The 16,753-nt window shown below is 47.5% G+C and overlaps 1 protein-coding gene across 1 annotated transcript in view; it reads left to right on the top strand.

Annotated features, from left to right (window-relative positions):
- Positions 1-16,557: 16,557 nt before the first annotated feature.
- The window catches only part of COBLL1 (cordon-bleu WH2 repeat protein like 1), a 166,103-nt gene continuing 165,907 nt past the window's right edge, over positions 16,558-16,753 (top strand). Inside the window, exon 1 of the mRNA XM_088474830.1 lies at positions 16,558-16,730. The gene's annotated coding sequence lies outside the window, so the exon portion shown is untranslated. The remainder of the gene's footprint in view (positions 16,731-16,753) is intronic.

Raw genomic sequence — 16,753 nt, 5'->3', positions numbered from 1 at the left:
TTTGAAACAGGAATAAATTGGGCCAAAAATTAAGACAAAAAAAAAAAATGTTACAAAGAAAAAAAAAACGTAATTTAAAAAATAATGAAAAAAAAATTTTGGAGCTCAATTTTCCAACAAAAACCACCCCCCAAAAAATGGACTGCCCTTAGATTGTAAGCAGGGATACAACAGTGTATGCATATAGGGCACATTTTAACACAAAAATTGAAAACATCACAAAAAAATACCTGCAGGTTGATGGCCAGGTTGGCCCAGATCCTCTTCCTCCGAAGTGGGCCAGTGGATGGGTAAAGACGGGGGAGAAATGTCCGTGGGGGATAAAGGGGAGGGGTTGGATTGAGGAGTGGGTGCATCAGGGGAGGGTGTGGGAATGTGGATGGGTAGGACAGGGGAGGGAGGGGTTATTTGTATTTGGGGAGCAGGAGAGGGAGGGGAAATAAGGATGAGCAGGTCAGGGGAGGGTGCGGAAATTTGGGAGGAGTGGGCAGGGGAGGAGATGGTGGGAGTTGGGGAGAGGGGTCGGGCAGGCCTCCGTCTATGTCTCAGGATCCGCTCCTGACCTAAATGATGTATAGTTTGTAATATTAGCAAATATGTATACCCAAAAAGATTTTAAAGCAAAAACATGAAACAAAAAGAAAATATTAATCGTGAGAAAAAAAAAAAACAAGGTCTCATTTAGGCCTAAAAAATGTATACTGCACACATGCACACGGATTAATGCAAATTTACATTAGCAAAGACAAAAAGTAACAACAGATTGTCAGAGATATATAAATATTCAAATATCCACTTACGCCGACGGATCCTCATCCGAAGATGCGCAAGCAGGTGTGGGGACCGGCGTTCTAATTGGCCGATGGTCCGCCGAAAGCCCATGGCCCGCAGCCTGCGCCGCACCTCCGCGTACGCGCGGCACTTGCGTTGTTTGGTGATGGGGGGCGGCATGTCCGTTATACGGCAATCAATTATTTCCGTCAGCACCAGTAGCTCCAGCCGTGTGAAAGCACTGGCTCTCATGATGGCAATGTTTTTTTTTTTACACAAATCAGTTTTATTACAGGGACCCCTAAATTTTGATTGGCTAATGTACTTTCATAAATAATATGAAGAATTCTATTTGTTAATGTGTGAGTCATGTGAACAACCCCTAAAAATATATTGTGACTTATGATTGGCTTGCTGCATTTGGATGCGTTAGCAACAAGCTGGAAATAAAACAATTTCATAATTAGACACCAAAATAAAAGCTAAGAAAAAATAAAAGAGACTGCCTTTGGATTGAAAAAAAACAAGTTTCCCGTTAAAAGCGGACGGATTCTACGGACCAAAATGAACACAAAACAAACAATAAAGTTTATTGACATTCAAAAAAAAAACAAGAATGAAAACTTTCGAGCAACAATTAAGTCAATTAAGGTAATGATTGCCACCAATCGATTCACGGATGTTTAACGAAGGAAAAACAAGGCAACCGACAAATGACAGGCCTTCTTCCGGTCGTACTTGTGCGAGCGAACACTTCATCCAAAAACGAGTAGTGCGCTCGCTATTTTGGACGCTTGTTAGCTAGAGGAGGGGTTGTGGAAATATGGGGCAGAAGACTCGCTACGAGCGACCACTCGTGTGAGCGCTTGGTTTGACATTTGGACAGACGTACCTCCTGCGGGCGAACGGCTGATAGCGTCCGGCTCGGAATCAGGCCCACAGTACAGAATCGGATGTAGGGTCTGTGGACTTTAGTGGGCTAACTTGGGAGGTATCATGGGGTGGTTCAGCCGATGCGGGAGTGTCACTGAAAGCGGCAGCTTCCAAAATTGAACAGCCAGATACATACAGTAGGAGGCCATACTCAGACAGAGAAATTGCACCTCCCATAGGACTGGTTCAATTTTCAATGGTGCAATCAATGGGTGAATCTAAAGATGCTCTAAGATGGAAATCCACTGCAAGTGGGCATCTCAGGGCCTGATTCAGCTTGGATCGCAGTTGCTAATACGCACGCATTCGGCCTATTGTTTCGCACTGCGCATGCGTACGCATCGCAGTATGCTGACCCATCGCAGAGTAATTGACAGGAAGTGCAGTTTGTGGGTGGTAACGGGGAGGTGGTCGGCTGAACGCAGGCGTGCAAGTGCGTTCGTGCGCTGTTTCAGGAGCTTACATAAATTATCCACTGCGAAGCCCTACGCAGTGTGAGGTCTCATAACATGTGTGGCTGTTAGTGATTTCTGAGTAAGGTCAGGGCTTGTGCAACTGTGTGTGAGGCTGTGAAGGTACTCGACTGCACCGATGGTTTCACTATATTGCTAAGTGTTACGGATGTGCGTATGGTAAAGTGGGCGTCCTTATGTGGTGCTGAGTTTGCATTGTGATCGCAGTGGTTTGGCTTGCTATCGCAGTTGAACTGCGTGCGTACGCAGTATTGAATCTATACTGAATCGGGACCCCAGTTTGTAGAAGATTGTGTGCGGCATTAGCATAAGACACAGACTCGCCTGCTCTAAAGGTGTAGCCACTCAGAATCAGCTCATGTGTGTTATTTCCTTCAGTACAAAGTATTCATAAAGGGCCCGATTCGTCACGGAATGCAACTGCAACAGCATATGCAGATCGGCCGATGGTGTGTAATGAGCATGAGTATGCACCGCAGGTGCATGAGTTAGCATGAGTTAGCATTGCGATCACAGTGCGATCACTTACGCAGATGCAAAGCCATCGCATACCAAGAGATGGGATGTCAGTGTTTGGGGGTGGTGATGGGGGAGTGGTTGGAGAAATGCAGGCGTGCCAGTCCTATTGAACACCGTTGCTTGGGCGTGAATAAATTAGATACTGCGACAGCATACGCAGCTTGAGTACTCAGTGCGCGTGACGAGGTGACCAATTTCTGAGTAAGGTCAGACCTGTTGTAATTGTGTGTGAGGGGCCGATGTTACTCGATGTTCCCGATGTATACGCAGGACTGCGTATACATCGGGATGTGAGATAGCGGTAGTGGGAGGCAGTGGGCGTCTCTATGCTGGCTGTGCGACAGCATTGCGTTAGCATTCATTAGCATATTTTCGCAGCAGACCTGCATGCGTAATCGCAGACGCGATCTGTAATGAATCTGGCCCTAATAGTGGTATTTTTCCAAATAGCAGTTATGAAAATATAACTACGATATACTGTACATCTGTCCAGAAATGATAAACTCATCCTAAAGTTCACTACATACATGTACTTTCTTGTGCAGGAGAGCTTTAGTTATGTTAGGAATGTTTTACCTCTATAAAAGTACAAGTCAAAAACAGCTAATAAAATGCAAAGTAGTCGCAACTGCTAATACACACGCAATTGGTTGATTGTTGCGTACTGCCAGTGGAGTAACTTCATCCCAGGTGCCCGGAGGCAAGATAAATGTTGGTGCCCCCCCCAAACTAAAATGTACCACCCCCCAGCACCTATGCCAGCCCCAGCTGCCGCTGTCCCCCTTATGCAGTTCCTTTTATATAATGCCCCCAGTAGTGGTCCCCCTATGCAGTGCCCGCCTATGTAGTGCTCCCCAGTAATGGTCCCCCTATGTAGTACCTCCAGTAGTGAGCCCCCGGTAGTTGCCCCCAGTAGTGAGCCCCCTGTAGTTGCCCCCAGTAGTAAGCCCCCTGTAGTTGCCCGAAGTAGTGAGGCACCTATAGTTGCCCCCAGTAGTGAGGCCCCTGTAGTTGCCCCCAGTAGTGAGCCCCTGTAGTTACCCCGAGTAGTGAGCCCCCAGTAGTGAGATCCCTGTAGTTGCCCCCTGTAGTTGTCCCCAGTAGTGAGCCCCTGTAGTTGCCCCCAGTAGTGAGGCCCCTGTAGTTGCCCCCAGTAGTGAGCACCCTGTAGTTGCCCCCAGTAGTGAGCCCCTGTAGTTGCCCCAGTAGTAGGCCCCTGTAGTTACCCCCAGTAGTGAGCACTCTGTAGTTGCTCCCAGTAGTGATGGCCCCCACCGCGCGCGCACACACACAAAAAAACAAACAAACAAACACTTACCTTTATCCCCGCTCCCAGTGCTGCTGCCGTCCATCCCCGGCGTCCGCTCCTCGGCACTATGGGAGTGACGTCATTACGTCACTCCCATAGTGCACTGCGGGACCCGGAAGACGGAGCACACTCCTGAGCTCCGTCTCCGGCGTCCGCTCCTTGGCACTATGGGAGTGACATTATGACGTCACTCCCATAGTACACTGCGGGACCCGGTAGACGGAGGGAGCTCCTTCCTCCGGCTGCCGTCGGGGGTTTGAATAGGAGCCGGGCGCCTGCTGGTAACACACTCAGCGGGCGCCCGGCAAATGGAGGGTGCAGGGGGTGCGACCGCACCCCTTGCACCCTCCGTAGTTACGCCAATGGAGGTGGAGCGCCGATCAGCGGCACTCCTTCTCCATGCAGCTCCCGGGGACAATGGAGCCAGGTGCCCCCTTCAGGGCTGACACCCGGCGGCAAATGACTCCATTGTCTCCAGGAGTTACGCCACTGTGTACTGCGTGTACGTATGCATCGGAGTGCGTGTGCACGAACCGGCCGCTGCAATCGGACTGAGATCAATCTGGACTGCAATGCAGTGACTACGCAGACCCATCGCAGAGTGATTGACAGGAAGAGCCGTTTGTGGGTGGTGACGGGGGGGTCGGCCTGAATAGGAAAAATCCCGCACCTGCGAGGTTTTTCCTGCAGGTGTGGGATTTTTGCCAGTCAATTAGGTGCATGTTTTTTTCACTTTAGAGCCTGGCACCCTGCCCCCAGCCCAGTCCGCCCCTGGCTGTAAGTGAGGTCCATTATAGTCTGTTAGGAGCAGTGCGGCTTATCTAGGAAAGCGTAACACACCCCCAGCTACTGGGCCCCTACTCGTCCATTTACGGGAATAAAAATGTCAATGGTCTATAAAATTAAACCTTTAGATTTATTGCTACTTTCACCAAAATCAATGTGTAAACATGAAAAATCGTGATGTAATGCGAGGATTAATCAACAGAAACTTTTGAACATTATAAGCCTTGAAAAACACAAACATTTCAACATATAAATGATTACTGCAGCCCACACATACATACAGTCACACACAGTCATACACATACATACAGTTACACACCTACAGTATACACACATCTATACACATACGTACAGTCACACACAGTCATACACATGTACATATATATATATATATATATACACACAGCCATACTCATGCACACATACATACACTTACACACCTACAGTATACACACATCTATACACATACGTACAGTCACACACAGTCATACACATGTACATATATATATATATATATATATATATATACACACAGCCATACTCATGCACACATACATACAGTTACACACCTACAGTATACACACACCTATTCACATACATAGTCACACACAGTCATACACATACATATATATACAGCCATACAAATGTACACAGTTACACTCCTACTGTATACATATACACATGTAGAGTGACACAAACACATACAGTATATACATAACTGCACACATACATACAGTCACACTCCTATACACATACATATATACAGTCACACTCACATATATACACATACATACATAGTCATGAACATATATACTGTACAGTCACACATACATACAGTCACACACTTATACACATACATACATACATACATATAGACAGTGACTCCTCTATGTAGCTCCCTAACTGTGGGTCCCGATGCCCAGTGCAGACCACGCGGAGTCACAATTGCCGGGAATAACAGTAATTCCCAAAGCATCCTCAGGATGCTCTGGGGACTGTAAGGGCAGCATTGTGCCTCAGGATGCACCGTGCAGCACAGCTGCATAGATTCTGGCTGGAATGGCACCCTGCCAGCCAGGTACAGGGATCATGGTAAGCAGCAGTGCCCCTATTGGGCTCGCACACCCCTAGTTACCACCTTGCCTCTGTGAGTTCTTCTTCCCTTATAGGCTGACTGCTAGATAATTTTTATCACTCCAATAACTGGGTCCGTAGCAGTTCCTCCCCCTCCTTTCCCCCATGCTGCTGCACTGCAGCCTATGATTAAAGTATGGGGTGTACCAATAAAGAGGGGTCCCGGGTGGACGTGCCCCCTGTTAATCTGGCTCTGAGGCTGCAGGCTGGAAGTCAGGTAGAGAATGCTGCCTGGCCTCTCTGATTGTGGGCAGGATGTACTGAGCATTGAATCTGTGATGCGGTACATCCCACCTCTTTTCGGGCACATACCGCAGTTGATTACCGTGGTATGTACCTAGAATAACGCAGCTTTCCTGATAAGAGCTGTCCTTTGTGATGGCTCCGCATGCGGCAAGGGAATCATGGAGAGTGATGGGGGGGATCCAATTGGATCCCTCCCGGGACACGGGACAAGCTACCCGAAAAGAAGCCCTTAGGCTTCTATTGGGTAATGCCACCTGAACATGGCGTTACCCATTGGGACGATGCATTCCATTGCTTTACACATATGGGGAATGCAGTAAGATGCCCGAAAACTGCTTTTTCGGGGGTTTTACTACATTTTCCCCTTTAGCACATCCTGCCCTATGTGTAATTCCCAATCAGAGCATCTTTCTCTGCCTTTCTCTCAGCCAGTTGCCCTATGCACAGAGCACAGCACACTCCATGTAGATGCCCCACCAGTCCAGCCCTCCACTATTCGAAGGCTCCTAGAATCATGAGGCTCTGGGCAGCTGCCCAGTGTGCCCACACATTAAGATGGCCCTGTTGATGGCCCCGAGTACTCACCGGCTGGGAGCAGCATAACTGCAGCTCTGTGATGACCTGGAATCCCGAGGGTGAAGCCAGCAGCAGTGAGAGATGCAGGGCCAAGCGGGAGGGCGAGGTGCTTAGGCTGCCTGGATCCATGCTCCTATCCCGGGCAGCAGCGACAACTTCTCAGGCCGTTCTGCTTCCTCCTTCTCACCAGGGGCGGATTGGGAATTGAAAGTGGCCCTGGAAAAAATCACGAAAGCGGCCCTATGCGCGCACGCCTGAAAGTGGGTGTGGCCTTGTGGCAAGGGGTGTGGCCGCATGTTAAATGCTATGCCTGCAAGTTACTCCCCTTATTTTCATCATGCTGGGGGCATGCCCACCGCCCCAGGAGCTGATGGATATGCCCCCAGTCCCTCTCTTCAGTGAATAATCACAGCATGTGAATAAGTATTTTCTTACCTATATGATTTCTCAGCAGCGGGGCTTATCTGAAGAAATTGATCCTCCCTGGACAGGCAGTGTCTTGAGTCGGTACTCACTATTCATGCTGGAGATCATATGGTCTCGAAGAAGCCTGTTTGCATAGGAATGTCAGCCTCATTCAGCAGAGGTTCAATCATATAATACATAGGGCTCTATTTACTACAATCCGCATATTGAATGCGGATTGTAGTGTGAAGCCCCCGGCGCTAAGCCCCGCCCCCCGCGATCGCGGCCCCCCGCGTCCCCCCCTCCCCCCCCCCGCGACCCCCCCTCCCTTCATTACACTTACCTGCATCCTCCTGGCCTCCGGTGGTCTTCTCCGGGCTTCCCGATCAGGTGATCTCCCATACTGCACTGGGGCCCGATCACCTGATGACCGGGCCCCAGTGCACTGTGGGAGACCAGCTGACCGGAGAGGAGCCATCACCGGAGGCCCGATCACCGGTCCCTGGATTCAGGTAAGTGAAAAAAAAAATGTTTAATTTTTTTTTTCTTTTTTTTACAGCAATCAGCTTGCGGTGTGCTTAGACCACATAGCTGATTACTGGTACCGGCTCCCGCCTCTCCTCTCCACGTTAGACCAGAGTGGGAGCCCGGTAACCGGGGGAGACCCTGGATAACGCCACCTCCAGGTGGCGTTATTATCACAGGGCTTCCCCCGGTATTTTTTTACAATTTATTTTTAGTAACTTGCACACAGATCACATTTCCCATTACAATTATGGGAAATGCGATCTGCTTTACTAAAAATAAGTGATACTGGGGGTTGGAGTAGAATTTTACTAATTCTACTCCAATTGCCCTGTAATAAATACAGGTGAAACTAAAATAATGTGAAAAGGGTGTGAAAACACCCTTTTTCATTTTATTTTAGTAAAAATAATGTTAATAAATAGAGCCCATAGTAACAAGTTTTGGGGCAGGACAACATGTGGGTTTCCCTTATCAAAAATGTTATATTAATAAAAAAATATTTGCTCATTTGGTACCATTTGCATCTGTACTATGGTTTCATTAGAATTGTTGTCTTACTGAAAATTACTGTCCCCCAGTCTTTTCCTGTAATAGTACCAGTGGTCCTACCATCCTATTTGTGTGTCTCCAGCACCATCGCCTTGGTGTGTCTCCAGCCAATCCCCCCATCTCATGTGTATCCCCAGTGCTATCCCCGTACACCTCTCAGTGATATCCCCCTGCTTTTCCAGCACTATCCTTCTGAGGCTCCCCAATGCCATCATCCTGCGTCTCCCAGCGCCATTATCCTTCTCTAACACAGAATATCCCCCTCCCGCACAGAAAGATCATCTCTCCTTAACACAGTTGCCCCCCTCCCCCACACACAGATCATCTTCCCTTACCACAGAATAGCCCCCTCCCCCACACACAGATCATAATCTCCCTTTAGCATAGAATAGCCCCCCTCCCCACAGACAGATCAACATCATCTCCCCCTAGTACAACAGATCCTCCCTCCCTCCCTCTCAGACAGACAGATTATCATTCCCCCCCCCCCACACAAACTGTGCTGGGCCATGAATGTCATCCGGGACCCTCCAACACCACAGGTACTATAATATAAATAACACTCATGGGCCCAGAACAGGCCCACAGGAAAAAAAATAAATCTTTCATGGCCCCCAACAGTTTGCAGCAGGAATAAATTAACATTAACCTGGGGGTAGGGGTGCAGCAGGGCTCCTTCCTTGGGGTGGGGGTGCAGCAGGGCTCCTTCACCTGGAGGTATGGGTGCAGCAGGGCTCCTTCCATGGGGGTGCAGCAGCAGGGCTCCTTCCCTGGGGGTGCATCAGCAGGGCTCCTTCCCTGTGGGTGCAGCAGAAAGGCGCCATCCTCCCTAATAGTTTGTCACTGGCATTTTTTTTACAGGCACCTAGCCGGCTGCCCGACGCCACACTAGCCCCCAAAGCCACACCGCTCCGCTCCGTCCTCCTCCACTTAAGATGGATGCGGGCGCAGTTGAAGGAGGATGGACAGTGTGGGTCTGTGCTGTGCAACGCTGCGTGACCTCTGATGTCACGCCGCACACAGCCGGGCAGCGTCTGAGCCGAGTGCTCAAAGATCATTGCTGCCCGGCAATAAACAAACCTATTGCGTATACGCCTGACAGTCCGGGGATGCGGGCAGGTCTACTAGCAGTGACAGGCAGCCGGCGCCGGGCTGCCTGTCATGCAATAAAACTGACAGCCGAGTGATGAGTTTCGGGGGGCGGGGCCACAGATGTCAAGCGGCCCCATAGTCCAACCGTCCCACCGGGAATCTTCCCATTTAAAGTAACGGCCAATCCACCCCTGCTTCTCACCCAGGGGGTGGAGACATGCGTCCGACACCCCCATCTGACCAATCAGTTTGCTGTTTAGCTCATGGCTCCCAAAATGGGGCTGTGTGCAGGCACAGTACGTAGGCAGAGACCTCTCCAACAAGCCTGGCTAATCAGTACCCGCTCTCCCCTACCCTCTCGGCGCCCCTCAGTGGTGTTAATGAGATTATAATTTGGGCCTATTTATCAAAATATATCTGCCCTTAGAACATGTGTAATCAACTGCTTTTTTGTATGCCTATTAACAAGGCTGTAACATAGAAAATACGAGATATAGTACTGGGGTCTATTTACTAAGCAGAGTTAGGAGACAGAGTGAAAAGTGATAAGGTGCCAGCCAATCAGCTCCCAACTGCCATCTCACAGGCTGTTTGAAAAATGACAGTTGGGAGCTGATTGGCTGGCACCTTATCACTTTTCACTCTGTCTCCTAACACTGCTTAGTAAATAGACCCCTACAGTATCTCCTGCTTTTCAAACACAAGCACTCGCAGCAGCTGTCCTTATAGTTTTCGATATGGATGGGGTTACTATTTAACTAGCTTAGAAAAGCTTTGCTTTTCGGAGCTTGTCTCCATTAGCTAGCACCATCTTTAGATGGTCTTAGCTGTTTTGCCCAAAGGAGTAAGCATGGCCGGATAGGGATCTTATTATCCCTCCCCAGTGGGCTGGCCCTCTTGACATGGCGACCATATGGCTTTCCATATGTGGGGCCAGGTGGCTGCATATGGGCACCTACAGGGTCAGGTCCGGACCCAAAAGTAAAGAGATATTGTTGGCTATCATTTTAGTTTCTTCTCATCTCCGTGATGGGCTCTTCCCGGAGCGTGTGTCTCTGCGATTGGATCATGGTAAATAGCTCTGAAAATACTATCCAAATACCATGATATGCGCTTTATAAGGAGCGTTCATTTTCCAGACATTGACACAACTGTTGTTAAATTGAGTTGACATAATGTATACATTGTAGAATGCTATAATTATGTTGTTAACAAATAAACACCTTGGCTTTGAGGTACTTGAGTTATGCAGTGAAAACCAATGTGTACTTTGATAAAGAAAGAAAAGTAAAGAGGATTTTTTTCTTTTCTATAAATATGTGGGGGCCATGAGTAAATATAACATTAATAATTATCAAATTAGATAATAAATGCAGCACCATTGTGCTGTGACATGGCCATTTTATTTCTTTACTTTGCAAAAGGTTGGTTAATCAAATAAATATATTTACACAAATTTTGGCATTTTTATTATTAGGCTAATATTAGCAAATAAGCCCCTGACTACTGTCTGTAGCTCACTATAAGACTGCTCGGTATGCTTCCTGGTATGTAAAGGTACAGGGCTTTCTTTCTCACAGTGTTAATTGGAGGAACACACTACTACTGTAAGGCTTGTAAACATGAACAGTGATTTTTTTCCTCTCTCCACTAATAACACATTCAGGAGTTGGTTTTAAAACAGTCGCCCAATTCATGAAGGCTTGAGTAGTGATGCTGTTAAAGAACAGTGACATTCAGCTGGAGTCTCCTGTATAAAAGCAGTAGTATTTCGGTGAGGAGATGTAAGATTCCAGGATTTCAGAGCGGGCTTGTTTTGAGGTCACCACAAGTACAAAGTCGATAAATACAACAGGACCTCTGCAAATCTCTAGCTGTCAATGTATGGTGATGTATGTCATGGTGTTGGCCAAGACAAAATTATGATTTTGTAGCTGAAGTTACTAAAGGGTACATATTGTCTATATACAGTCAAGATGGAATTACCGTAGTAGCAGTGGGTGAAGAATTTGCATGGCAAGCCCCATGTGTAGTTGCATATTGATAAGTGTGGCAGTCTTGAGGGCCAATATGGTGCCTTGCTGTGAGGAGGACTCAAGAGGCCCAACTTGGCCTCTATAATGATACAGTTTCCCACATGCCAAAGAGCAAAGAGTTCTTGCTTCTCACACCACACTTTCCTTTCAGATTGATGTTAGGATACAGTATCTGGTGATAAAGTTGTTTATCAAGTGGCAGGCCGGGTGCCCAAACCCTGATATGAAAATAAGAGGAGTGCAGGAGGGAGGAAATGCCAATTACTGTCTCCCCAACCATGCAATTATACAGGCCTAGGCAGGGGCGTAGAGAGCCACGCAGGGCCCCGGAAAAGAGGGGGAGTGGCCTCATCGTGGGAGGTGTGGTCACGCCCCCTTAAAAAATATATATATTGTTTTGCAGCGCCGTGCGCCGGGGAGGGGGCGCTGTGGGCCCCTCAGCCCGGCGCAAAGCCAGAGGGGGGTGCGATCAGTGTGAGAGGAGATTGCTGTGGCTGCTGTTTAGCAGCCGCAAGCAATCTCCCACTGCAGCCCAGCACACAGCTGCTGTAGAGGGAGGGAGGAGGTAGGAAGTGAGGGGGGGGGCGGCGCCGGACCCCTCTGGAAGCCCGGGCCCGGGTAAACTGTACCTGCTTCCCCCCCTCTAGACGCCCCTGGGCCTAGGTGGGACAGCTGCAAGGTAAAACCTTTTATAAGTTTACTAGGGAGCCCAACAGTGTCTAGTTGCACCCGTAGAAAGCCATTTTGTGGACAGGGCCTTTATAAGTGACTTCATAAAAAACTTATAAAATGTTAGGCTGCTATTTATTAACATTTACTTATATAGCGCTAGCTTATTCCTTTGTGCTTTACAATTGTGATCCAAAAGTTGTCAAAACAGAAAATCAGTTATAATTCACAGTAGGCTTACTTCCAGCTACATCAAAGTGGACAAGGGTGGGTTGTGGGCCACATGTTCTCATCTCTCTCCTAATATGGCCTTCAGCTTTACTTAAATTTTCAATGAAAAGGGCTGTTAATGTTCGGCCGCACCTGTAGTTAGTTAGCCCTAGCTGAGATCACCCCATCAACTTATAGCTAAACAGTGCTACATTCATTAATAGTGATTGTCTGGGGATAGGCTGCGACTTTATGCAAATGCCGCTACAAAGCCCTTCTCTGGTGTATATCAGTGTGTATGACTGTGTACTGAGATGCCCACTTTCATCGTCCACAGACAGAGTAATACCGCCTGGTGCATCTTTAGACGCCACCATCGGTCAGACCATTGAAACTTGCACTCGCCCTATGGCAGGTGCAGATTGTCCATCAGAGTATGACCTCCAAGGTGAATGATTTAGTGTTTGTACACAAACACTTCAGAGACTCGCCCATGACTTCCATAAGAAGGAACACCTCTGAGCATCTGAATAGCCACCTCCCAGTCATCACCCAGGAACGCCCAGCACTTTTCCAAGACATTACTGATACAGTGCGTATCAATCACAACAGCGCCTTTTTGCGTACACACTGTATAACACATGAGCCTTAGGAGATTTTAGGGAATTTCGCACACGCGCATTGCGTGCCTCTCTGACTCAGGTCCCATATGAGCAGTTCCTAAGAAGAAATCAAATGGCCAACTTAGTCATAGAGGCAGGGGCATAACCAGAGGTATGGGTCCCCCCTGCAAACTTTTCTCAGGGCCCCCATAGGTCTACCTATGCCCCCTGTCGCCCCACCACCAACACCCTCCAGACGGGCTCCACCTGAGCCCATCACCACTCCATCGCTCCTCACTGAAGCTGGGAGGAGGCGTGGCCGTGGCCCGAAGATGTCATCATAACAACGCCTCCTCCCAGCTTCTCTTAGACGTAACAGAGGAGAGCCTATGTCGTTTTTAATCAGGTGCCGGTCGCGAGACAATCGGAATTTGCCGACCAGCAGCCGTAAGTTAACATTTATTTAGTAGAGCTACTTTCAACGCAAAAAAACATGTTATCAAATTGAGGAAATATAACATTATGGAGATTGTTGTGCTACAGAATCCATCAAGACAGTTTTATGCTGGACGGGCTTAAATGCACTAAATCATCAACATCTCCCTGGAACCTATTTGAAATACTAATATCTATGCAGCAATGAGTGCACAATACTGTTAGAATTTATCTACTTTGAGGTGTGAACAGAAATTTATTCCGTGGTAAAACTGATGCAACTTCGCTAATTCAGATGCACCCATTTCACTACAACGCTCAATGATAAATGATCCCTGACAAGTTTATTATTACATCTTTCCACAGCAAATATTGGCATGTTTCCTTGTCTAATGCAAGACATTATGCAATGAGCAGGCATTTGCAAATAGTCACCGCGAATATAGGTGCACACCCATAAATTCCCTGTTTTTAAGAATATCTCAAATTTACTAAGCTGTACAAATGCACATACATATCTTTCAGTTTCCAGTATAAAAAAAAAAAATAACCGTGCACCTCTTTTTTTCTGGAAACAGAAAGTTCTTCCACCATCATTGCTAGTATATTTTAGGGATGGACATTGAATGGTTCTCCATTGATGGTGCCATTGGTACTTTCCATCAATGTCAGTATTTGATCAATGTAAAACCATTAATGATGAGTGGCACAAATGTGGACACAGGACAGCGGCGGACCAATCGATGGAAGGCAGGGCTAATGGACAGATGGTTGGAAAGCATGGCTAAGTAGCGTGTGATAGAAACAGAAAAAACATTACCACATCACCATCAGAACTCCACCATTAGATGGTGGAGAAACATCAGAACTTCGGCATTGATGGCAAAACGTTGACTATCTGATGTTTGCTAAACATCAATGGCTGATATCCATCCCTACTATTTTTTAGCACTGCTGCCTAGAGATGGATATTGGAAACTTGACCTGACTGCCGTACTTCTGACATCAATTCAAGTGATGTAATGGCTACGCCATCGCATCAAAGCAATTTGATGGTATAACCATTGATGGTTACTATGTGCATATGGGCAGATGTAGCCAGAACTATGCGCATGCGTACATAAGCTGAGCTGTGTACACCAATTCCGGGTATCTGCAGCTGCTTACAAGTTGTCAGTCATTGGGTGGGCATCGGAAAGCAGCATCTGATGACTGGCAACTACTGAATACCTACAATTCTATGCAGGGTCGGACGGGCCCACAGGGGTACAGGGGAAACCCCTGGTGGGCCCCACTGATTGATGGCCCATCCCCTCCTCTAGGGATCAGGTTCAAGACAGTGCACTTGAACTATACATTATACATATGTTACATTATACTGCACAGGTCTATGGTGTATTTTCTATAATACATTGCTGTTATTAATCTGGTACATTATCATACATGCACTAGCAGTATTTATTATATATGCATTTTTAAAGGTCCCAGTGTATGCACTCTCTAATGGTTAGCCAAGTCTCTGTGGAGGCTGGCCACACCCCTAAGTATGGGCCCCTGTTACTGCATTCCCCCGGTGGGCCCTTCATACCCCAGTCCGACACTGATTCCATGTAAAATATAGTACCATTGGACCGGGAACATCGATGGTTGCTAGACATTGTCCATCCAGGGGCGTTTTAAGAGAGGTGGGGGTCTGTGTGCAGACTCAGTGCGGGCCCCCTCCTCTCTCCGACGGTGCCACGGTGAACCGGATGCAGTAGATTCTGGCTCAGTGCTAGAATCTAATGCGCAAGTCTCCGGAAAAATGGCGTCAGCGACGTTTTCCCGGGGACAGTACTGCGCATGCAGAGCAACACTACGGACAGATAAGTATAAGACTAATGGGTGCAAGCTGTTCATCTATGGGGGACTATGTGTCCCGCACACCCTGCACCCGTTATAGATACACCTGGAACTTATATCACCAGACTAGTCCATTCCAGCTACTTAATAGACCAGAGACAAGAGACACAAACCTTGCCACAGGACCTTTAAGGTGCCTACACACTTAGCAATATGTTACACGATTTGCCCAATTCCGACGCATCGTGACGACAAATCGTGTAAAATATGCCCAAATCGTGAATGTCCAATCACGATCACGACGCCAATGCGCATCCCCGTTGGTTGTACATCGCATCTTCAGATCTGCCGTGCTGCAGGGCAGATTTGCCAATCTCAATCACGATGCACTGGAATAGTTAGGAGGCAAGATAGATCGTTTGTCACATTGGACAGTTTTTAACACCAAATCGTGCCCACAACTGCCGGGGAAATCGGACACGATGTCAGATCGTGAGCACGTTGCCAAGTGTGTAGGCACCTTAAGTCATACTTCCCAACATTTTTGTATTTTAAATCGGGACCTGTGTGGCGTTTGTGCCGAAGACATGCACGCCCGAAAAGAAGGCGTGGCGTCGTTCCCACCTGGCCACACCAATGGAGGATGACATATTGGAGGTGTGACCGCATATAACGCATCCGTTTTCACTTCACTCTGGGGACGAGCCCAGCACTCCTGCATCTGCCCCCAGCCTTCTCCCTGCACTGAATGGATATCGGAAGCGTTGCATCCATTCCCTTTCATCGGCGCCGCAGCAGCGATGACAGAGAGTCCCTCAACCTCCCGACTACCCGAGGGAGACTGCGGCCCACTAGTGGAACAACGGGACTGAAAAGCGAGACTGTCTTGCTAAAATCTGGACGGTTAAGAGGTATGCCTTAAATTGTTTACTCCACCTTTTGTTCATAGTAGCAGCACTGGATGATTGAAATAATAATAATAATAATAATAATAATAATAATAATAATAATAATAATAATAATAATATTCAAAGCTGATAAATAATTTAGCACCATTAAACATTCTACCATTCACATAGAGATTGGAATCTTGTTGAACTTTATATTTTCTCTCACTAGTCAGACCTGTATTGCTAATGCTGGAAGTGCAGGCATGCACTGCAATTTATGAACAATACAGTATACAAAAAGTAAACGTAGGTGTGAGGGCTACACTATATACAGTGCATGTCCCTTTGAGCACGGATGTGTGACACTACTGCTGTGTGTACTAGTAGTCACACAGGTGCTCTCTCTGCAATACTACCCAGTTGGACTTTGCCCCTCCCCAGCTGCAGAGCCAGGACAAATAACACAAGACGTTTTCTCCTTTGACCGAAAGGGAATGCGAGGGAGAGAGAGAGAGAGAGAGAGAGAGAGAGAGAGGATCTGCATAATGATCAGGGCCATGCCAGCAATCAAGCCAGAACTTGCATGTTAAACTCTCACAGCAAGCTGCTGCAGAGATAGAGTTAAACGTGTTGCAGAAGAGAGAGGGAGGGAGCCCAGAGGCTGGCACAGCAAGCACTGAGCACAACAGACAGCCTCTGTTTCCCAGGGAATCACTGAAGAGAAGGTTGGTCTCAAGTTTCCCTTATT

Source organism: Taudactylus pleione, unplaced genomic scaffold, assembly GCF_031769625.1.
Source record: "Taudactylus pleione unplaced genomic scaffold, aTauple2 ptg000156l, whole genome shotgun sequence".
Taxonomy (NCBI): Eukaryota; Metazoa; Chordata; class Amphibia; order Anura; family Myobatrachidae; genus Taudactylus; species Taudactylus pleione.
The sequence above is the reverse complement of the archived record's forward strand: the minus strand, read 5'-3'. Positions and strand labels throughout refer to the sequence as shown.